Source organism: Myotis brandtii, unplaced genomic scaffold, assembly GCF_000412655.1.
Source record: "Myotis brandtii unplaced genomic scaffold, ASM41265v1 scaffold1087, whole genome shotgun sequence".
Lineage (NCBI taxonomy): Eukaryota > Metazoa > Chordata > Mammalia > Chiroptera > Vespertilionidae > Myotis > Myotis brandtii.
The window spans coordinates 628,505-634,856 of record NW_005353698.1 but is presented as its reverse complement, the minus strand read 5'-3'; the positions used below and the strand labels follow the sequence as shown (position 1 = coordinate 634,856).

The window sequence follows — 6,352 nt, the reverse complement described above, 5'->3', positions numbered from 1 at the left end:
AAAATTAAAGCCATAAAAGTAGAAGGAAGAAAAAAATAAAGATAATATCAGAACTCAGTGAAATAGAAAACAAAATTAGAAAATTGACAAAACTGATATTTTTTCGCTTGAAAAGATTAATAAAACCAATAAAACCCAAGCAATAAAATAATAATAAATACAGAGATTAAATTGTCATTATTAGGAATATACTAACATCTATCATACATACGTTAGAAAGACAAAAACAGAATATGTGAACAACCTTATAACTTAAATGAAAGACAATTTTCTTGAGGAACATAACTTACCAAGACTCATCCAAGATGAAATTTTAAAAAGTGAATAGCCCATATTTATTATAAAGGTCATTCTGTTATCAAATACTTTCACACAAAGAAATTCCTAGCCCAGATGGTTTTACAGTGAATTTTCTAGTACATTGCAAAAACACATAATGCCAATCAATGTTATGAGAACTCTCCATGCATAAGAGAGTCTACATTGGGGTCATTTGTTCTAAGCAATAAGTGACTGCAAGCTCATACTGTACCTTGACAAAGAAGACCTGCATGCACAAAAATAAGCAAGAAACCATATGGCTGGTATGAGTTTTCAAGATTTGATGAAATGAATCATGTTTTACATGAGTCAGTGGTTGTAACACATTGTCTTTGGTAGGTATTTAATTTGGGTGCCATTTCCATCTGTAATACAATGTTTTAGACTGCTTGTTTTTAAAATGTTTATTTTCTGATGAACTCATCATTCACTGACATAAGATGTTTTCCAAGTTATTCATGACCAAAAGGGGAAGAAAAGATCATCATGTAGTTACTATAATAACTATAGAGTTCTACATATTAGTTCTGTATCCAAAATGCTCAAATAACAGTGATGGAAACAGCTATCTGTGCATGTAACCCTGAAAAAATATTTTCCAAAAATTTTCATGTTTTAGGAGGGAACTGCTATATACTGATCTCTATTTCTCCCATGTAATGTAATTCTTGTGTTTAGTAGTGCAAGGACTTTAAGCCCTTTCTGCAAATATATATTTTTTTATTGGTTCAAGCCCTTATACAAACTCTGAAAATTTAAATTTAGTGGTCAACGTATGCCTTCTCACTTGAAAGGACCCTATTCCCAAGGAAGTAATAGGGAGATTTTAATAACAACAAGGCAAAATTATAGCCCAAGTATTACCAGCCCAAAAGCACAATCTCATAGCAACTTTGGAGCATAACTCAGTTTTTCTCTGCATTCTCCAAAGAAAATATTTTCCAAATGGTATTAGTAAGAAACAGAATTTACATTCAGTTTAGAGAGAGAGAGGGAGGGAGCCCTAACCGGTTTGGCTCAGTGGATAGAGCATCGGCCTGCAGACTCAAGGGTCCCGGGTTCGATTCCAGTCAAGGGCATGTACCTTGGTTGCGGGCACATCCCCAGTGGGGGGTGTGCAGGAGGCAGCTGATCGATGTTTCTCTCTCATCGATGTTTCTAACTCTCTATCCCTCTCCCTTTCTCTCTGTAAAAAATCAATAAAATATATTTTAAAAAAAAAGAAAGAGAGAGGGAGGGAGAGTTTATATCATGTACTAGATAGAAAAGCCCAATAAAATTCCAAGTAAATATCTTTATTTCTCTTTCATTCCATCACTCCATGCATCATAATGTCTTTTCCTTTTTCCTTACTTTTCTCCTACCTTCTACCTTGCCCTGCCTATGTCTAAAACTTGCATTTGTTCACTAGCCATATGTGGTTATTTAAATTTAACTTAAATAAAATTATAAATTCAACTTCTCAGGTATACTAGTCACATTTTAAGTGCTCACTAGCCAGGTGTGGCCCATAGCTGCAATATTCAACAGGGATCAAGAGCATTTCCATTATTTCAGAAGTATTTATTGGACAATGCTCATCTGTCTCTTTCAAAAAGAAAAGAAAAATAGAAGAAGGCTGCAGAGGAAGAGCTGGAAGAGGGTGGGGAAGAATGCATGTTATAGTTCACCTTACTCCTGGTAGAAAGCAGTTCAAGAGCTTCCTGTTCCAGCGGGAACTTGATAGCAACCTTGTCTCAAGTCTGCTTTCTTCTCCTCTAGGAAAACCAACAGAACCACAAGAAGGGTAGGCAGGAAAAGCCTCCGAGCTCTATCTTCAGTGAAAGTAGGAGATGGAGAACACTTGAAAACCCCAAATTCTTTGTGTGGGCAAAAGCAAGTAAGTCTCATAAAATCTGCCTGGAAAGTTACAGCAGCATGCTAGGGAAAGGCAGAGAGGACAGAGGTGGGCTAGAGGGGACAGATCTCAGCAATGACCAACAAATACTAACTCCCAGAAAGGAAAGCCCCTTCTTAAGTAGAAAGTGCTGATTCCCAATGGGGTACAATCACTGTGGCTTCTGTGACATAGGTACTGAAAGTCCCCAGAGGTCCTGGCAGTGACAGGTCTAAGAAAGCACGGTCTTTCAGAAGAGAGCGTGACACTTTGAAAGATGAGGCCTGGGTTTTTGGCAGCAGTGTTTAGTGAAAGAAGAGTGGTCTGGGGCTAGGTCCGAGAGGTCGGGGAGGCATGGCTGGCTGCACAGAGGAGTTATATTGTAATCAATCCATCCATCTCTTCAGCCCCACTCTCCTGGAAAACTGCCACCATCTTCTACAGTCTCCTGTTGCTATCTTGTTTGGAAAATTTAATTTATTCAAACCTGAGTATCAAAAACAGCAACAACAAAAAACAGTGTCCTGCTATTGGAATGCCCCCTCCCCCCCACCACTACCTCCCTGCAAAAAGAAAGATATGTTGAAATCCTCAGACTCTCAGAGCATGACCTTATTTGGAAATAGGGTCATTGCAGATGTAATTCTTTAAGATGAGGTCATACTGGAGGAGGGTGCACCCTTACTTTTATATAACTGTGTCCTTATAAGAAAAGAAGAGACACAGGGGAGAATACCATGTGACACTAATGGAGATCGAAGTGCGGCAGCCACAAGTCAGGGAATGTTAAAGATTGCTGCCAAACACCAGAAGCTAAGGATTCTCCTCCACATGTTTCATAGGGGACATGGTCATGCTGACATTTTGATTCTAGACTTTTTTAGGCTCCAGAACTATGAGATAATACATTTCTGTTGTTTCAAACCATCCACTTTGTGATACTTTTTTATGGCAGCCCTAGGAAACTCATCATCTTTTCAAAGACACCATAAAAATAGGGAATAGCAACAAAAACCATTTATTTTGAACAAAAAAAAACTTCTCCAGAAAAATGTTGCCTCAAAAAGATAACAACACCACCTTTCACCGTGATTAAACAAACAATTACAACTGTGAAGGAAATATAAGGATTCAAGGAGATGTGACTCAATAAGAGAAGCTACTTTTTTAGACATATGGCAATAAAGTGGAATCTAATAGAATTCAAGAAGAATATGTAAGAAAACAGAATTATTTAGGAATAAAACTAGATTACAGTATCACAAAAGATAGTGACACCATAGAAAGCACAAGAAGAGATGTACATGAGAAAATAAAATAAACAGAAATAAAGATATAAAAATGTTGAAGGTAATATGATACACAAAAGACAGGCAAAATATATCTAAGATTCACATAATTGGAACAAAAAAAAACCCCAGAATAATAGAAGAGAAGCAGTATTTAAATACATTTCAAGAAAACTTTCTCAAATAAAAGACTTGACTCTAGCTCTTGAAGAACAAACTATAACCCACAGAGAGGTTACACTGTGACACAGAATGGTCATTATTGAGACAGGACCTGAAAACAATTGCTTAATTTTAAAGATAAAGAATTTGGGGGAAGCAGAAAGAGATATCAAGATAATTTTAGTTGAAAGAAAATCAAGATACTATCAAACTTCCCCTGCAATTATCTATGAAAAGATGGTGAAAAAAAATGTCCAAGGAAAAAAATGCAATGACTCAAGAAAAGAAAGTGTGACTCAAGCTTTTATACCTAGCTAGGCCATCCTTCAAGTATAAAGGCTATGGAAGACTATTATTTTTTAAGACATATCTGCAAGTACTCAAGGAACAGAGTTCGAGTAGAGTGGGCTTGTGAGCTCAGTGGTTGTGTGGTCATGTGTCGAAAGCCAGTACCACTTGCATCATGGCTGACCAACTGATTGAAGAGCAGATTGCAGAATTCAAAGAAGCTTTTTCACTGTTTGACAAGGATGGTGATGGAACTTTAACAACAAAGGAATCAGGAACTGTAATGAGGTCTCTTGAGCAGAATCTCATAGAAGTAGAGTTATAGGACATGGTTAAAGAAGTGGATGCAGATGCCAATGGCACAATTGACTTTCCAGAATTTCTGACAATGATGGCAAGAAAAATGAAAGACACAGAGAGTGAAGATGAATTAGAGAAGCATTCTATGTGTTTGATAAGAATGGCGATGGCTATACTAGTGCAGCAGAGCTTTGCCATGTGATGACACACCTTGGGGAGAAATAGACCGATGAAGAGGTTGATGACATGACCAGGGAAGCAGATATTGATGGTGATCAAGTAAACAATGAAGAGTTTGTACAAATGATGACAGCCATGTGAAGACATTGTACAGAATGTGTTCAGTTTCTTGTACAAAATTGTTTATTTGCCTTTTCTTTGTAACTTATCTGTAAAAAGGTTTCTCCTACTGTCAAAAATATGCATTTATAGTATTTAGGACTTCATTCCTCCATATTTTCTTCCCTTATCTTACTGTCATTGTCCCAAAACCTTATTTTAGAAAATTGATCAAGTAACAGGTTGCATGTGACTTACTCTACATATATCTAAGCCCTTCTGCACATCTAAACTTAGATGGAGTTGGTTAAATGAGGGAACATTTGGGTTATGCTTTTCCTTAAGTAGTTTTCTTCAGGAACTGTCAGCATGTTGTTGAAGTGTGAAGTAGTAACTCTGTGTGGACTATGGACAGTCAACAATATGTACTTAAAAGTTGCACTATTGAAAAATGGGTGTATTATCCAGGTACTCATACACTATTTTTTTGTACTGCTGGTCCTGTACCAGGAACATTTTCTTTTATTGTTACTTACTTTTTAAACTTTGTTTAGCCATTTACAGAAAATTTGCTTATGGCACAATTTGCCTCAAATCCATTCCAAGTTGTATATTTGTTGGCCAATAAAAATTTTTTACTCCTCTCCCCTCCAAAAAAACTCAAGTAATTTTAGTCTTACAAGCCTTTTTCAAGAATTCTATTAAAAGATAAAATTCAGCTAACTAAAATATTACAGAAAAATAGCAGAGAAAGAATGGGTGGTAAGATTAAATATCTTTGATATTCAATATATTTAAGGCACATATAAGATAAGAGCAAACAACTAAAAGTAATAAAATGAAAAAAATATAATGTAGTTTGAAAAGTATAAATAATATTAAAAATAACACTAAAAGGGGAAGAAATGTGCAAATACACTAAGTCCAGCATTGCTTTACTTAGAATAGCTAAAAATTAAATTATACCATTTAAAACTGGCAAATCTCAAAAATCTTAAGCATGCCTCTGATTGCCTATCCAGTTAAACTCTGTTGTTTTTGTGGGATGAAGAAAGGATTTGAAGATGTTTATGTGGGGCCTGATCTGTGGATAAGCACTCAACAGAACAAACAATATAATAGGACAGTTTACATATCAGAAATGGCACAATATTTCATTTATGGAATCTCATTTAAGTCTGTTGGTCTAGAATAACTGGCTTTCTAACCTTATTTCTTCTCCTATACTCTCTTTTCCTCCATTTCTTATCTTTATTTCTCTTTCCCTTTCCTTCTTCCTCTCTCCCTCCCTCCCTCCTCTTCCCTTCTCTCTCTCTCTCTCTCTTTCTCTCTCTCTCTCTCTCTCTCTCTCCCTCTCTCCCTTTTCCTGAGGTCAGAATATTTCAAGTAAAATACACTTTGGCTGCATAAATGGCTGTCTAGAAAGATAATGCAATCTTCTAAGTGATCACAGCAACAGAAGTTGACAATAGAAAGGGAATATATTGGCCTAGCTCCCAGAATAATAAAGAAAATAAAGAAGCTTGGCTTTGAAAGGACAAACATGAGCTCTAGGAGAAGTCTAGGTAGCAGGAACTGATAGACAGCCTTTCAGACACTGCCCTTGAGGGGAATGAATTCTAACTTTTTGAAGGATTTTTGATGCTTTGCTCAAAAGTAAAACTCCAAAAACTGCGTAGATCGCATGTTACAACACCAGATTGTAAGACGAAAATTAACCAGGAGAAGGTAGAATACATGCTGGGTAACAAAAGCAGCAAATGTCCAGTAGAAATGTCATGATCTGTGTGCCTACCCTGGTAGGTTGGAAGAAAGGGACCAGAACAATTCATTCCTA

At 36.4% G+C, this 6,352-nt stretch overlaps 1 pseudogene; it reads left to right on the top strand.

Moving 5' to 3' along the window:
- Positions 1 to 4,110: 4,110 nt before the first annotated feature.
- On the top strand, positions 4,111 to 4,557 carry LOC102246055 (annotated as a pseudogene).
- Positions 4,558 to 6,352: the final 1,795 nt, after the last annotated feature.